Raw genomic sequence first — 18004 nt, 5'->3', positions numbered from 1 at the left:
GTTACACTGGCTGCCAATATGTTTCCAGGCAAAATACAAGGTGCTGGTCATAACCTATAAAACCCTAAACAGCTTGGGCCCTGGGTATTTAAGAGAACGTCTTTTTCGTCATGAACCCCACCACCCATTGAGATCATCAGGAGAGGTCTGTCTGCATTTGCCACAGGCTCGTCTGGTGGCTACTGAGGGACAGGCCTTCTCTGTTGCTGCCCCAAGGCTTTGGAATGCATGCCCTAGTGAAATAAGAGCCTCCCCATCTCTGACAATTTTTAAAAAGTCTTTATAGATACATCTGTTCACCCAGGCTTTTAGCTGATATTGTTTTAATTGTTTTAATCTTGTTTTAGAATATTGTTTTTAGTTTTTTAAAATTTGCTGTGTTTTAAATTTCTTGTTTTTGTTTTTAACTAATTTTTACTTTGTTTTTATCTGGTTGTAAACCACCCAGAGACATAAATTTTAAGCAGTATAAAAATATATTAAATAAAATAAAGTAAAATAAAATAAAATAAAAAATCTCGCCTCTTGTGTGTGCGTGCTCAGAGATGGTGGAAGAAGGGGGAGGGTGGAAGAAGGGGGGGCCATCTGTGGTGAGGGGATTTGCAGGGGTGGTGGTGGGGAGAATCATAGAGCTGGAAGGAGGTGAAGCCCACCTGGGCCAAAGCCCCTCCCAGAGATGGGATGGCCTGCCCAAGCAATCTGGGCCCCCTGGTACCATCAGGAGAGGGCAGTCACACTACAGAGATTATGGAGTTGCCGCTCCCCACAAGCTGACCACTTGGTTGAGTAACTTAAAAAGGAAACTTAAATGAATGGGGAACCATGCCCTGGCTCCCGCTCTGCAACAATAGAGGGGATCCTCAAAGTGGGGGTTCAAACCCAGACTGAGTTCTCTCTGGAAGCAGAGTGTGGTGGAAGCTACTACTGGATACCTCACTGGAGCAGGGGTATGTGAGTGAAAGTACCTAAACTTCAGTGGGGGCTTCCTTTACACCAATCATATGCATATTTACTCAGAAGTAAGTCCCACTGCATTTAATATATTTTACTTTCATTCAAGTTTACACAGGATTCTGCTGAAAATTATCAGCCACCATGTGTGAATTGCTACTATTATTCCATTTTTTAAATATAGTGAACAGAGCCTATATGACAATGGCCTATGTACTGAAGTTCAACTAGCTAGGTCACTGACTGAATTGCAGAGATGTTACGAGGCCTGCAGGAAGTGTCTCAGCTACCACCCTCCATGACTAGGTTTTGGCTTGAGTGGGAGAAATTAGCATCAAATGAGGCAGACCCGTGAACAGCAATACAAATACCTCAAGAACGGTATGAGATAGGCAGCCACAACATGGACCCACTGCAAAGGGGAAAGAAAGGGGATGGAGACATGACTTTGAAAACAAGACTTCTTTTATTGAGGGATAATAGGGGTACAGGAAATGAACATGTGGTTGGTTAGGCATGTTACCAAGTTACTATACTCAGAAGTGGCATAGAGATTTAAGGGTGAAAAAAAAATGAGAAAAGTGTTCTTCATAACTGCCTGAATCTAGCTATAGGAAATGCTCCTCTCCAGCGAGCTCAAGCATAGAGCGAGCTCATGGGCACACTCAAGCAGCATGGGATGTGGGGTTTGGTAGCAGATGAGGGTGGCTAATGCAAGAGCAAAAGCACACACACCAGGCTAGGTAGCAACAAGTTGTCCTAGTAAGAACTAATCAGCCAAATTTCCTTTCACTGTCTCTATAGATGGACCAAATTTGGTGCAAATCGAGGTCCACAAGTTAGATCTCTTGCACTCAAATGTTCGTGTGTCTGCCATCTTGGATTGGGGTGGATGTCGTCATTACAAATGTCACCATTGAGGTGTCCCTGTGTGTCATTCACTACAGCTGTTCCCAATTTGATTCAAATCGGTTAGACAGTCCTCAAGTTACTGCACTTGTGCCTCAAAGGTTTATGCATCCACCATCCTGGATCAGGGTGGGTGACATCACCACAAACTACACCATTGGGGCATCACTATGTATCTATTCAGCTGTAGCAAATTTGGTTCAAATTGGTTAGACTGTCCACAAATTAGTGCACTTGTGCCTCCAAAGTTTATGTGTCCACCATCTTGAATTGAGGTGGATGACATAGTCATAATCTTCACCATTGAGGTGTCCCTATGTTTCCCTACAGGTGCAGCAAATTTGGTTCAAATTGGTTAAGTGGTTCACACATTAGCTCACTTGCACCTCAGAAGTTTATGTGTGTGCCATCTTAAATCGGTGTGGATGACATCATCACAAGCTATTCCATTGAGGTGTCCGTGTGTGTCACTCACTGCAACTGTAGCCAATTTGGTTGAAATTGCTTAGGCACTCCACAAATTAGCCCACTTGTGCCTCAGATGTTCACGTGGCCACCATCTTGAATTGGAGTGGATGACATCATCACACACCACACCCTTTGGGCATCCCTATGTGTCCCTACATCTGTAGCAAATTTTGTTCAAATCAAGTGGTTCACAAGTTAGCCCACTTGCGCCCCAAAAGTTTATGTGTCCGCTATCTTGGATCGGGGTGGATGACATCAGAACAAACTATGCCATTGATGTATGCTTATGTGTCACTCACTTCAACTGTACCTAATTTGGTTTAAATTGGTTAGATAGTCCACAAATTGTCCTGCTTGCACCTCAGATGTTCACGTGGCCACCATCTTGAATTGGAGTAGATGACATCATCACACACCACACCCTTTGGGCATTCCTATGTGTCCCTATCTCTGTAGAAAATTTGGTTTAAGTCGGTTAGGAGGTTCACAAGTTAGCCAACTTGCACCTCAAAAGTTTACCTGTCTGCTATCTTGGATCAGGGTGGATGACATCATCACAAACTATGCCATTGAGGTGTCCCTAGGAGTCCCTACAACTGTACCCGATTCTGTTCATATTGGTCCAGGTGTTGCAAAGTTGATGTGGGGGGACACACGGACACACACACAGAATGCTGGGTGATCTCATAAGCCTACTGGAAAGTAGGCTAAAAATGCATGTGGTGGCAGTTGCAGGGGCAAAAGCTCCAGCAACAGGGCTAGATGGAAAATGGCAAGCAACATTCCATGTTGGGCTGGGGGTGGGGGAGTTCTTTATAGGCAAAAACATGTCCAGAGGCTAGTGGAAGACCGGCAGATGGTCCCCTTCAGGAGTTTCCTGATGATTTCAGGAGTTACTGCTCCTGATAAGGGGTGAATATTAGTTATGATTCGGTTATGTCTGGGTGGTGATTTCCTGTATGTTCCATGACAAAGGATATTTAAAAAGGGAGATCTCTAGAGCAATCATCTGGAGAAGGGAACATCACGCCCTCTGGCAGAGGCTCACTCAAGTCTGATAATGATAGGGGAGAAACGTTGAGTAGAACTTGAGTCAGCCTTGGAAACTCTTATCAAACCTGTAGGGAAGCGAGCCTGCATTCCTTTCTCTTTCGTTCCTTCTTGGATCTCCAAGCCCCCTCTGAAACCCCAGCTGATCTAGACGGGCTATCGAGGAGACAAAGGAACCCTCAGAGGATAAGGACTGGGGAGATGATTTCCATCAGAAGACCCTGGACCTACCTCAGTGCCTTCCAGGACCCTTCCAGGATCTGCCGGACCCTACCCTACCCAATGTTTCACCAAGCCACTCCATAGTACCCATAGAGGAGAATGCCAGGCTACCACCACCCTCAGTTCCAGCTAGCCCCCAGGAGGATCCTCCCAGGTACACCCCAACCACTGATTTGGCCAGCACATCCAGGACGACGGGGTTCCTGGCCAACCCCAGGACTTGCCGGGAACCCCACTCAGGATCCCCAACACACAGTCGTGACTGAGCTCGCGAAGCCCTTCACCAATGCCGTAGAAGTGATCCCCTAACTGCCAAGAACCTGAAGCCCAGCAGGACTCCTCAGGAGTAATCTTTGTTTGCAGCTCTAGGAAAGAGGCAGGGCCCTTCACAAGGATTTAAGAAACTTTCTCTGCCTAGTCAGTTGCTGGCTGCAACTGTTTGCCTAGGACTTGCTTCCTGAGGATTCTTGCTGGTCCTGCCCTGGAAACCTCCCAGTTTCTGCCTTGCCTGATCTAGCCTCATCCTCACTACAGTCCCTTGCTTCTGTGCAGAGAATCTGGCCTCTGCTCCTTGGCTACCAGTCCACAGATCTAACACTGGGATGGTGGTGCCAGCAGAGTTCCTGCTTGCTCGGTCAACTGGTAAGCCTTCTGAGACTGGCACATGACATCATGCAATGTTCAGGAGGGTCTGTTCTGTATTTCACCTGCTTATAATGCAATCAGCGAGGATATTTCCTTGGGCTTGTTACAGGTCTTTTGCAAATGACTTTTTAGAAAAAACCCTTGTCAGAATGACTGTTTAGCTGGAATGCAACCAATGTTTCTCTTCCAAGCAATCATAGGGACAGAAAATGGCTGAGGCTTGAGTTAGAAACTACACTGAAGTACCCCTAAATGGTCAAGTGGGCGGGTCTAGTAACAGAAACTCCAGCTGCCTCCAGCCACTCCTTCCTGATGCATGGAGGATCCAGTTTGTTAGGGTAAGAAGCACAGCAAGGAGAGACGAGGGAAGAAGCCTTCCCATGTCCAGCATAACAGGACAACCAGCAGGGAAGGAAGGGACTTGTCCATCACCATGGTTTCCACAGTCAGAGAGGTAAGAAAGGGGTGAGTTTTAGGGGTATGAAGGGCTAGCAGGTCTGAAGGGATGGGTATTTCCAAGTGTGAGCTAGGAAGTTAAACTTGGAGGTTTGGGGAGTTCACATCTTCACAAAGGGTTTTTTTGGTACATCTTTTGTTTCCAAGCCCAGATCAGGAGAACTTCATAGACACAAAAAAAGGGATGGGTTTTTCCAAGTGTGAGCTAGGAAGTTCACATCTTCACAAAGGGTTTTTTTTTTTTACATCTTTTGTTTCCAAGCCCAGATCAGGAGAACTTCATAGACACAAAATTATCAATCCATAAATAATTGAAAGTTATGGCTATATTATTTAGTACCAAGAAAAGAATGAATGAGGTGCTTCACACGATTAGTGTGAAGTGCGAGGAGGGTTAGTGTGGAGAGAGTGGGCTTAGCCCGCTCTCCCTGCACACGAACAGAATGCTCGCCCTGGGTGGCCGCATCAGCCACTCACACAACTATCGGCTCTGTCAAGGAGCTGGTAGGGGTGGCAGGGATCGGGGGCCACCCGGCCTCCTTAAGTCCCAGCATGCCCCGTGTGAGTGTGTAGGGCATACTGTGGAGACCCCCCAGGCCATGCATAATTTTGGATGTGTCCAAGTAAATATAAGGTGATTTTATCCTAGCATATTTGCAGGAATAATATGTTGTATGAATGCACCCTTATGGTGAGACGTGTTATTTATTATACCAGTGCAAGTCCTAGTCTTCAATAGTTCTCACTGGCAGTAGCTTTCACCTTTTAAAGGAAGCATTCAAATAATACATTAATTGCACAAATGTAGTGTGATGACTTAACCATGGCAAATATTAACATATGGAGGCTATTCTTATGAGCAGCAGGAAACGGGCTAAGGGAGCCCAACCTGGTTCCTGCGGCTCATGTGCTGCAATGGGAGCTGCAGAGCTCCCAGCAACAAACCTCCATAAATGCCCCCAACCTTAAATGAGGTTAATATGGGTTTACCCCGAGGTTACTCCACTAACCCCGTTTATCTGATTGAGAGTCACCACAGCGTGGCTCCACGCCAACTCACGGGGAGATCCCCAACCAGGAGGCTAAAACAAGCCTCCCGGCATGGGGTCTTCTCAGAATGCTGGGACTTCCAGCATTCTGGAGAGGGCTTGACCCGCTCTCCCCACCAAACACCTTACAGCTCTCCACACTGCTCATGTGGAGAGCCTCATGAAATGGGTCTTGCTGCTGGGATCTAGCTATGGGCAGTGTGCGCTCATATACATTTTTGATGCAGCCTTCCCCTCCAGTTTAAAACCGGAAATGTGGCCTTCTCATCCATTTTTTCTTCTTCGTCACCTAGGTATTGTTATTAAAAGGAAAACAAGGATGATCAGACGCAGAGGAGAACAGATGTCCTGTTCCTTTAATTTTTGAATAGTTGAAGGAATGTCAGCCAATGGAACTTTTCTTACCATGTATCACCAAGTGCACCTGCCAAAACTACCTCTTCTCTACTGCAATGTAGCCCTGCCCTCTTTTGCATCTGGTCTCCCTCAGCAAAATGTCCAAGAGCCTCAGCTTTGCAGCCCCATTCAGGAAAATGCAAAATGTAATGTTTCACTGGAAAATCCTTGAGTAAGGAACACTTTTAAACATGTATTGCATATAACCATTTTACTAACAAGTAATTTGCTACAGAAGAAAAAAAGATATATTTAAAGTTCTTCTGTTTATTTATTTATTTAGTTAAGATTTATACTGTATGTCGCCCTACTCCCTTAGGACTCAGAGCGGCTTACAAGCAATAACATACAAAGCAACACAGTTCTATAAAATACAACATACATAACATCATAACCACAACCTCATACAGTACTCATTACAAGACATAATAACCATGGATTACCAGATCACTCTACAACCAGCTATCTCAGCGACCGAACACCCAATGGAACATTTCTGTCTTGCGTGCCTTACGGAAAGCCAACAAATCATGGAGAGCTCTGATATTATCCGGGAGACTGTTCCATAGAGCTGAGGCCACCACTGAGAAGGCCCTGGCTCTCGTTGATTGCAGTTTAACATCCCTAGGGCCCAGGATCACCAAGGTATTACTTGTGGCCGATCTCAGGACCCGGCGAGAGACATATAGAACAAGGCGGTCCTGGAGGTATGGAGGGCCCATATCATGTAGGGCTTTAAATGTTAAAGTTAATAGCTTAAATCTAACCCGGGACTCAACCGGCAACCAGTTTAGTTGAACGAGCAAAGGTGTCACATGTGCTCGCCAAGGCGCCTCAGTAAGGATCTTGGCCACTGCATTCTGCACCAGTTGCAATCTCCGAGTTAGGCGCAATGGCAACCCCACATAAAGTGAGTTGCAATAATCTAACCTAGAAGTGACCGTCGCATTGATCACAGTGGCCAAATCTGGAGGGGACAGATAAGGGGCTAGCCACCATATTTGGCGTAACTGAAAAAAGGCCTTCCGAGCGACCTCCATGATCTGAGCCTCCATATTCAAAGAGGCATCAAGAATCACACCCAGGCTGAGCACCATCAAGGGTCGGTAATTGGAAACTCCCCCCTGACCTCTTCAAGCCCAGCCACAGAACTTCAGTCTTATCTGGATTAAGCCGTAGACGACTTTGCTTCAGCCAGTCTGCGACCGCCTCCAAGCACCTGGTCAGCTGAGCTATAGTGTCCTTGGCCCTGCCATCCATCAGCAGAAAAAGCTCGGTATCATCCGCATATTGATGGCACCCTAGCCCAAAACTCCTCACCAGCTTTGCTAAAGGCCGCATATAAATATTGAACAGTAAGGGCGAGAGAACAGAATGTTGTAGTCTTACACCCAACAGACACAGCAGCTTTCAACAGGCAAGTATGTAGTAGCAGCCTCCTCCACAAAAGCTTCACTTAAGATATGTGACAAGGCATGTTTAACAAATTATTCATTCAGAAATCAGGATTAATGTATATCAATGCAACTGAGAGGAGCAGTGAATTGAATAAATCTCCTAAGAAGATACATCCATTCTTTGTTATCCAGTCTCTCTAGAAAAGCTTATCTGCCTGAGAACAATCTCATTACAGCCCACTGAATTAGCATCCCACCCACCCCGCCCCTTACTGATCCTGCCATTTCAATCTTATTATAGTACTTGCTTGAGCACATCATTTAAAAAAATCATTAAAAGGCCTCACAACTTATTATTATAGTAACTACTGTTGATGTGCTATTTTATTATCATTCTCTAAAATAATTGACAGTAGTGTGGTATGAAATTCTTCTGTTAATGTAGTGGTGAGAAATTATTCAATTTAGAAAGTGTGAGTTAATTTTCTGATTGTCCTGGAAGGCAGCTACTCCAGCATCACCTCCAATGACTTGAATAATGGAGGAAATGGAATCAAATATAATGAATCAAAATACCAACCTGAAAAAAAATGGGCTGGAGTTGTATCTTCCCAGTCTTGCTATTCAAGATATATTTGTATACTTCTTTGAAAGACCCGAGTAGTAGTATGTAAACACTGGAACCAGCACAAAATGGGTTTAGATCTTAATATATTAATATCATGGCCTTAAAATGATATTATGAACACACCAAATAAAAAGTAAAGTGCAGTTTATCAATGGTTGCTTCAGCTGCAGCGAAGGAGATTAAGTGAAGTAACCATTTCAAATGTGTATCTATTAAGAAGACTCCAGTAAAGGAGCTAAATGGTGGTGCACATTTAGCTAAATCACAGCTAAATGGTGGTGCACATGCCTTGCCTGCAGAAAATCCCAGGTTCAATTCTGGCATCCCCAAGCATGGGTACGAAAGACCCCATCTGAAACCCTAGAGAGCCAATCAGTGCAGATAATACTAACCTAGATGAATCAATGCTCCAAAATGATATAAGGCAACTTCCTAGCCCTGTTCACACATTAACACTCATACAATCTGTGTACAGTATACACAGGTACAGATCGGTACACAGGCACAGTTATTCACGTTATGCTGAATGCAGGTACAGCAGTACATTTCCTATCTATACTATGCATTTGAGGCTGATGCCGCGTGAAATATGCTGGGGATGCATCCCATCGGTGAGGCACAGAAGTCTTTCCATAGCAAGAGTGCCGTGGCAGACCAGTGGGGGCTTGGAGGAAAGGCAGGTAGGACCTGCCTGCTTCCTCTGAAGAGAACCCCGCACCGAAACATTTCGAGCCTTCGAGTCGTTTTGGAGCCATAGGCAAAGTATGACTTTGCCACCCCCATTTAATATAGAGAAAAATGAGTAGTCTAGAATGTGTTATATATATTTACTTGGCAACTGAAATGAATATAAAAATAGACATATTTTATTTGTTTTTTAAAATGTCCACTAAGGCACCTAAAGGTTTTCCCAATGACAAGATAAATTGTCATTCTGCATTTTCAGGAGATTCTCCAAGTATGTAAAAAAAAATATTGTTTTATTTAAGAAAAGGAGACAATCCCCACCAACCAACAAAAAAGAGAAAGTCATTTATTCTTATACCTGTATCATAATCCCCAAATGGGAGTTGGGTCTGGTTTAAAAGTGCCACGTGTGCATAAAATCCCCATGTACAAGCTTTAGCAGTAGTAAGAAAACCCAGCAGCTATTTAGCAATAGTTGGATTTGTGGGAACAACTTAGAATGATTTTGCTTTAGCAGCAAGAGAAATAGAAATACCACCTCCAAGTGCAGCTTGTCAAGTATTGCCTGTTCTGAACATCAGATGATTTCATGCAGTATTATTCAAACAAAGTAACATCCAAGAAGGTTAAATAATTTTTATTGTCTAACCTGCTTTAGCATGTTAATTTATTAATTAATTTATTAGCATAATAAATTATGTTAAATAATTTTTATTTATCCCCTGCTAACTGGGCTATCCCCTGCTAACTGGGCAAAGAGGCAACTTTTACCGTGGTGATTCTCTTTATTGAGCAGGGGGAGAGTAACTGGCCCTATCCACCCTCAGCACAGTACTTCCAGTGACTGTCGCTGGTGTCTATCTTGTGTTTTTTAGAATGTGAGCCCTTTGGGGACAGGGATCCATCTTATTTATTTATTATTTCTCTGTGTAAACCGCCCTGAGCCATTTTTGGAAGGGCGGTATAGAAATCGAATTAATAATAATAATAATAATAATAATAATAATAATAATAACTTGCAAAAGGATAACTCACATATTATAGATGCTGTTTCCTCAGAGTTTGTTGGTGAGTTTATTCAAATTGATGATGCTTGGACATTAAACCCAGGTTCAATCAGGTTCAGGTGAGGATTGAAGGATTCTTTCTAGGGATGTGCACTAACCTGTTCGGAGGCCCTTTTAAAGTGTGCCTCTTTAAGGGCAAGGGAGGGTGCACTTACCCCTCCCCCCGGTTTCCTCCTGCCAGCACTCATTGCCCATAAAAGCCTTCGGTGCAGAAGTGTACCTCCCTGACGCCCTTCCCCCTCTTCAGCTGGAAGTACCGGGTGCGTGCGCGTTTACGTGTGCATGCGCACCCGGTACTTCCGGCCGAAGAGGGGGAAGGGGCAGCAGGGAGGTACACTGCCGCCCCGAAGGCTTTTACGGGCAACAAGTGCCGGTGGGGGAAATATGGAGGAGAGGTAAGTGAGCCCTCCCCTGCCCTTAAAATGGCACCCCCGACCCCCTTGAGCCACCCCCGCCCGGTTCCATGCACATCCCTACTTCTTTCCCTCCTTCCCAGAGAGGGCCCTTTTCTGCTACTTTTAGGACTGGCAGGGAAAAGGCCCAAGCAAAGGAGGAGCCAGTGCTTTATTGGCTCTCAGACTGAGACAGCCCTACTAAGCTATTCCCAAGACATTGATTCTAAATAGGCTGTACTAGCTGTTCTCAGCTTACATGATCAGCATAATTCTTCTAGAGTTACATAGACCAATATAAAGTCTAATAATATTAACCTGGCTTGATACTTGCATGCATACCAAACCCGTGGTGCTGCTGAGGCAGCACATTGTCCCCCTAACACACTGGGAGACTATTAGGGCATCTGTGCACATCCTCCATAATCAGAGCAAGAAATAAAAAGTCATCACAACTTCAGTCCAATTGATTTGTGGATAGTTCACCTGGACCAGGATTACCACTTCTGTTGCCATGGCTGTCTGCTGCAATGTAGGCATAATGGGCTGGGAATCCAAGTTGAAGGCCTGTTTTAAATCCATTTTTAATTAAGTGGCTTGTAGATTTTCTCGCCAAAATCTAAATTGGCAAATAATTCTAAACAGGGTTACTCAGAAGTAGCTCTTATTTAGTTCTTATTTACTTCTAAGCAAGAAGGCAGACTGGATTTTTCCTTTGCATGCGAAATTCATCACCAAGAAAATAAAAGGGAAATAAAATCTAGTTGTCTCTTTTTTCTTAATAGAAATGGGGGGGGGGGTTAATGAGGATAGAACTGCGGCTGTACTCAACCAGGTTCATAAACCAATTATATCAAGTACAAACCCAAAGCAAATTAAACCTTGATGTGGGAAGGAGAGGTGCCCTCTTGATTTTACCGTAATGGGAAACAAGCAGATCACCAGTTCTCCTTTATTCTCACTCACCACTGCTCCTCCTCACCTATCAGTCTTCTTTTTGGCTGTGGCCCTTCCCCTAAATCCCTGAGCAAAAACCTTGCATTCCAGAGAGAGACCGCAAGACCGAGAGAGCAGGTGTGTCCAGCAAGAAAGGACTGAAGTCAACCTCCCTCCCTTGAACAGGGTCCCAGCCAGCTGCTCAAACCAACTGCTCAAGTGAATTCTATTCCTCATCAAGACTGAAGAGTAAAAAAAAAAAAAAGGGGGGGGGGTATTTATGAGTATATTTGTTTGGTATTGTTCAATGCCACACAAACACGTTTCATTATGTTCCGGGCTTGAAAGTGGGGGGTGGGCAGCTGTTCTTGTTTGCTTGCTCTCACACGTTTCTCCCCCACCACCAGAGAAAAAACTTGAATTGTCTTGAATGTCTCCTATCAATAATAAATTTCACCTTTGAGCTTCTCTCCCTTTCTGCAGCATGTAACAAAAGGAGGGGGCGAGAAATCAAGACAGAACTTTTCAGTGCTCTCTTTGCAAGAGAGACAGAGAGAGAGAGCGAGCGAGAGAGAGCGAGCGCAAAGACACACAGGAAGGTTGCTTTGCAGTTCTCAGGCTGCCTGCATTAGCCTCATCCCCAGCAGCCTCCCTCGCCCCCCACCCACCCTCCACCCATAGCAGAGGAAAATCAGAGAGAAGTGCTAGAGAGTGATGGCGCCAAAGGCACATAGCTTCATTCAGTCTCACCCTGCCTCCACAGGGTGCACGCATGGGAGGCAGCAAGAGAAGGAGGTGCTGAGCCAGCTGGAGGGCTCTTCTGTCTGTTTGCCTAGCATACAAGGCGTTCAGCCTGCAGCTTCTGTTTATTTTGGATTGGCCAGCCAGCAGGTTAGAAGATAGGCAGGTGGGTGTCACTGTTTAATTTGGCACTATTTAGTTCAGCACTGATGGGGCCCCAAGACCTCTCACTCTAAGATACTGCCTCGGTCCACCTAGCAGGTGGGCCAGCCCTGAATTGTTCATGCATCTGATGAGAAAGGTGGGGCTTGCTCTTGTGATCCTATTCCATTCTGGTTCATCCTGAATAATATGAACAGTCCCATCAAAATATGGTCTTCAAATAGAGGCCCTGGATCAAAATAATATTTCATGAAGTACATTTTATATTTTTATATTATATCAGTGAAACAGCCTAAAGAGTTCACAGTAGATAAATAGTCTCCATTCCTAGTTCTTGAAAACACAAACACAAGCGGGTTTTATTCAAATATTTTATAAAAAGGGGCAACCTTGTGGGAAATTCTGGTCACTATTTACTATTATTCAGCTGATGATGTTTATTAGCATATTTTTCACATGCCTGACTGTCATAAGTCATAATAGTACTTAGAGTACCATTGTGCCCAAGCTAAGTATGTTTAAGTGCCGTTGATATCAATTGAATACTATTAAGCACATACTTAACTATTCAATTGAAATCCATGCAATTCAAAAGTGTTGAACTTTGGTCTTAAAAGCATTCTTTCATTCATTCATTCATTTAATAAACCACCCACTAAAACTTCTCTAGGCAGTTTACATTAACATTCTAAAGATCTTAAAATAACCAACAAATAAAACAAATAAAACCAGTTAACACAATATATAGAGATTTTTTAAACTAAAAACCTGAAGAAACAGGTTTGTTTTGAGAGCTTTCTTGAAGGCAGTCAGAGATGGGGAAGCTCTTATACAGACAAGAAGCATGTTGCAAAGTCCTGGGGTGGCCACAGAGAAGGCCCAGTTCCAAGTCACCACTAAACGAGCCAGCAGCAACTGCATCCAGAACTCTCATGATGATCTCAGTAGGCAGCAGGGTTCATGACGAAGGAAGCGCTTTCTTAGATACCATCACCCCAAGTCATTAAGGGCTTTACAGGTAATAACCAGCCCAGAAACAAATGTTATTTTAGAAGAGGAGTAATATCGTCTCTTCAGATTGCCCTGGATACCAACCTGGTTGCCACATTCTGCACCGTAATTTCCAGACTACATACAAAGGCAGCCCAACATAAAATGCATTGCAGTAATCAAGCCTGGAGGTTGCCAACATATGAACCACCGTCCTATAATCATTTATCTCAAGAAATGGACGTAGCTGGCATATCAGTCGAAGCTGATAAAAAGCACTCCTGACCACTGCCTCAATGTGAAACACTAGGGAAAGGCTTGGATCCAGGAGTACTCCCAGACTACAAACAAGTTCCTTCTGGGTAAGTGTAACCCCATCCAGGAAAGGTAGATCTAAATAATCTCTTGAGTTCTGATTCTGCACAATAGGTACCTACGTCTTACTTGGATTCAGCTTCAGTTTGTTATCTCTCTTCCAGCCTACCACCACCTCCAGGTAGGCATTTAGGGAAGTTATGCCATCTCCCAAAGAAGCTGACACAGAGAAATAGATTTGGTAAGGGAGATGATATTATTATAGACTACTACCACATCACCTCCCACCAACATCCTCTCACCTGCCCCAAAACAGAGTATTCTGCTGGGAGAAGCTGGGTCCAAACTAGGCCACTAGCCTCCCCAAGCATACCAGGTCAGCGCCTTCATCCACAATCAAATCATGGGTGATTTCTGATTTATTATGAACCGAAATGGCATTGCAAAGGAGCAAGGTGAAGTTCTGTGAGTGGTTAACACTCCCTACAGTCAAAGACCACCTTAAATGGTACAGCGGGGAAACGCTTGACTAACAAGCAGAAGGTTGCCAGTTCGAATCTTCACTGGTACTATATCGGACAGCAGCGATATAGGAAGATGCTGAAAGGCATCATCTCAAACTGCACGGGAGGAAGCAATCGTAAATCCCTCCTGTATTCTATCAAGGAAAACCACAGGGCTCTGTGGGGGCCAGGAGTCAAAGTCAACTTGACAGCACACTTTACCTTACCGTCAAAGAACTGTTAGTTCTTTGGAAAGGGGAACAACTTTAAGTTTCTGTAGTTACCTTCCACTGTAATAGCCCGATGACTTGCCAACACCATACCTTCTATTTCCACCACCCCCCCACTTCATGCTACAATCCAATTTCAAAATTATTAAAGGAATTGAGAATGATCACACTAAGAATAGTGGCTGCATGTTGCACAGCATAATGGGGGCGATGCCCATCTACCCATGCTGCTGCAGGCGCCTAATGAAGCTAGAGTGCAAAAGTGCCCACAATCCAGAAGCATTACTTAGATTGGAAACACATTGTTTGACTGACAGCAATGTGTTTCCAATCTATGTAGTACTTCCAGAGTGCAGGTACACTAAGTATACTTAAACTACTTGAAGGCCAAGGCTTCGTTAGGAGCCTGTTGCAGCCTGGATGGATCGGCACCTGATGTGCAACATGTGGGCCAGTGTGAATTAAGAACAGATAATTTGATAATTTTGTTATCAGTTGTTGTAGCTATTCTACATTTCCTTATTTGCCATCAGAAATAGATCTCAAACAAAACTGTGATTTCTACTAGTCTCTCATGTGATGATGTTAAAGTGGAATTAGTGGTTACCTAAGGGTATTTTAAAGATAAAAAGTGCTTGAAGCACAGACTTCTAGATATAGATGATTATGGCACTATGACAGGTGTTCCTGCTGTGGTCCAAGGACCATCACTGGTCTGTGAGTTCCATCCATGTGGTCTGCAGAGAGGTTGCAGAATAGTTGACAATATCTTTAATTAATCCTGCACTTTTTATTTTATGAGTTGGGTGCTTTGATTTGTAGAACAAAAGCAGTCCACTGAGATCTCATGCAATTTGTGGGCCATGGTGGACCCAGTCCCCTTGTGACTCTGGACTGGCACTGGTGGTTGTCTTTAAGTATTGTTTCAGAACTGGGCTAGTCATAAAGGAGTGGGGAGCTTCAAGCACCTTTCTCCCCATTTCTCTATATACTTGCCTCCTCTGTCTTAATGGATGCTTCTGTGGAGTCTGTGAGAGACCCTTTAGGTCTTTAAATACTTGCCAGCACCTGGCAAAAAAAATAAATCGTGAGCTCCGGAACCAGGGGTATAGTTATAATTGGTGGGGGTGGGCAGAGAGGAATTCCTGGGCCCTGAAGCAGGCAGGGTTGCAGGTGTGAGAATTTCTCTGCACTATGGCATTTGCTGGGAAGGGTTGTTCTCCTCTTTCCATGTGTCCTTATCTTTCACCATGTTAGTTTTTCACACCATACATACTAAAGTTAACACGAACCACTCATTTATCCAAGGCTGGAAACTTATCCAGGAAGATCCTTATATTCTTATGTTCTTTCTTTTTTTTAATTAGCAGATAGAAGGCCAGCAGAAAGAGACAATTTTCCGGGCTGCAATTATTAAAATGTGTTGCAAATTGAAGACAGAATGCATGTAATCACCCTCTGAGTCCTCTAAATTATCTGATATATGTTCCCTGTGTTATTTGGTTGTTAATTTCTTTATATTTGTAAGTTTTGTGACTACTGCCATAAGAATAAACTTAAATTTCAGGAATTCTGCTTACTGCGTGTTAGTCTCTCATCCTCTTTTTAAAAGACACAGTGTTTAAAGAAATCCATGTTATGGATGTCTTATTTGGCACAAAATATATCTACTCTCTTTGAGTTATCTGGGTGGTCTAAAATATCACCTAGAGGTGTTCAACAGGTGAGATAAGATAGGTGCCAGAATCATGGATTCCTTTTAAAGATGCTCAACAACTTAGAGCCAATCTACATGCTCATCAAACCATGATGTAGAATACTTCTGTGACTCTGTGTAGAATGACTTCTGTGACTTCAAACTGTAGGATGAAGCAAGGAAGAGAGCCGGTCTTGTGGTAGCAAGCATGACTTGTCCCCTTACCTAAGCAGGGTCTGACATGGTTGCATATGAATGGGAGACTAGAAGTACGAGCACTGTAAGATACAGTATTTCCTCTTAGGGGATGGAGCTGCTCTGGGAAGAGCATCTAGGTTCCAAGTTCCTTCCCTGGCATCTCCAAGATAGGGCGGAGAGATTCCTGCCTGCAACCTTGGAGAAGCCGCTGCCGTTCTGTGTAGACAATACTGAGAGAGATGGACCTATGGTCTGACTCGGTATATGACAGCTTTCTACGTACCTATGAAAAACTACTTTTTTAAAAACAATTATTTGTGCAAAAAATCAACTACCTGCTTAAAGAAAACTAACATATCGGGGTGCAAGGCTATAGCAGAACTGCTCTTTCTAATGTACTAGAGTTGTATGGTGGGGTGTGGGGTGTTTGTTTGTTTTTTACATGGGAAATCATGACAAATATGATTCCCCAACTGCAATCTGAAGCAATAAAGGTAACAGAAGGATTTCAGTCTAAAAAGAAACACAAGATAACACCAGCATCAGCCACTGAAGGGATGCTGTGCTGGGATTGGATAGGGCCGGTTGCCCTGCTCATGATAAATACTGTAGAAGAGATTCACCATCACTACCACTGCTACCACATGAAGGAAGCAAGCTGCACCTGCCAGGCCCAATTATCCGTGCTCCTGCATCACATGGCTCTGCAACCTGCCAATGAAGCAGAACCTTGCTTCCCTATTGGATGGGTGGTCAGTAGGATACCAGCAGGGGAAGGATACAGAGGAAGAGAAGCTGCTCATGAGAACAAAATGTTCTGAGCCAACAAAATGTTCCAGCTGCCCCCCAGAACTTCAGGCACCACAACAAATGCAAAAAAGTCATTTGGTCCCCAATATAGCCTCATGTCCTCTATAAAAGTCCCTAGTTGGCAACCCTAACAGCAAGGCTCTAGTTGAGATTCTAACCTTGCAGAAACACCAGTTCATCTTTGAACCTCTGTTTGACTCCTTGCTCCTTGTGGGTGGTCTTCTTTTAGGTGATATTTTAAGTACAATATAATGTATTCTTATCACGCGGAGACTACATACCAATACAAGCTTTATTATCTAAGAAAATATTTTGAATTCTTTTCAAGGAAGATAAATAATTTGTGATTGGTCACACAATATTGCTGAAGCGAAATAAATTTTCCTTTTAAAAACAAAAAATCCATAATTTCCAGTAACACACAGCTTTTCTGGGTTTTAAAAATACCATGCACATGAACTCAAAATTCATTTTGAACAGAGTAGTCAGTAGAAATATGTTATAATTATGCCAAGAGAAGGAGGTTTGGCCAATAGGATACAGCTAAAACAAGTAGCATAGTGTCATTTCAGTGACCTTTAGCTCACTTGGGCACATGTGAATGATTTCTTTATGTCAGACTTTCACAGCCAACATTCATCTGAAAAGATCGCTGTGCTAGGTCCACTCACTCCATGCTCTTCTCTATTTCTTCTGTATCTTATAAATGGCAAGCAATCAATAATCACAATGTGGGGTGAAGTAAGAAAACAAATGTTGCACTCAGATATGTTTATCAAATTCTAGCTGAGAGGAGCATCATTTAATCTCTGGCAGCTTCAGACTGTTACTCAAAAGAATAACATGTTCTCTATGGTTCACTCTCCTATATGAATGCTTCAAGAATGCCTTTGACTATATGGTTTTATAGTTATTGTATAGTTATTGTGTAATGCTCAATACAAGGTTTGTTTACACAAAGCATAAGAAAATGCTATTATACTGTTGTCACCCTGAGATAACCACTCCTGTCTTAACAAATAAGGAATTCTACACATGCTTGCTGAGTAATCGGGGTAATTCACCGGTCACTATGTTTCTGTACTCATCAGAGATATGCTGATATT

General features: G+C 43.5%; 1 protein-coding gene across 10 annotated transcripts in view; it reads right to left on the bottom strand.

Moving 5' to 3' along the window:
- KCNQ5 (potassium voltage-gated channel subfamily Q member 5) overlaps nucleotides 1-18004 on the bottom strand; it is a 576092-nt gene that overhangs the window by 330665 nt on the left and 227423 nt on the right. For 3 of the 10 annotated variants that reach the window (XM_053286873.1, XM_053286877.1, XM_053286871.1), the window contains exon 1: nucleotides 9894-10100. The exons of the other annotated variants lie outside the window; for them this stretch is intronic. The gene's annotated coding sequence lies outside the window, so the exon portion shown is untranslated. Of the gene's footprint in view, nucleotides 1-9893; nucleotides 10101-18004 lie in introns of those variants that run through there. 10 annotated transcript variants of the gene reach the window in all.

This window comes from Hemicordylus capensis, chromosome 1 (genome assembly GCF_027244095.1).
Source record: "Hemicordylus capensis ecotype Gifberg chromosome 1, rHemCap1.1.pri, whole genome shotgun sequence".
Taxonomy (NCBI): Eukaryota; Metazoa; Chordata; class Lepidosauria; order Squamata; family Cordylidae; genus Hemicordylus; species Hemicordylus capensis.
This window is presented reverse-complemented; position numbering and strand designations above follow the sequence as displayed.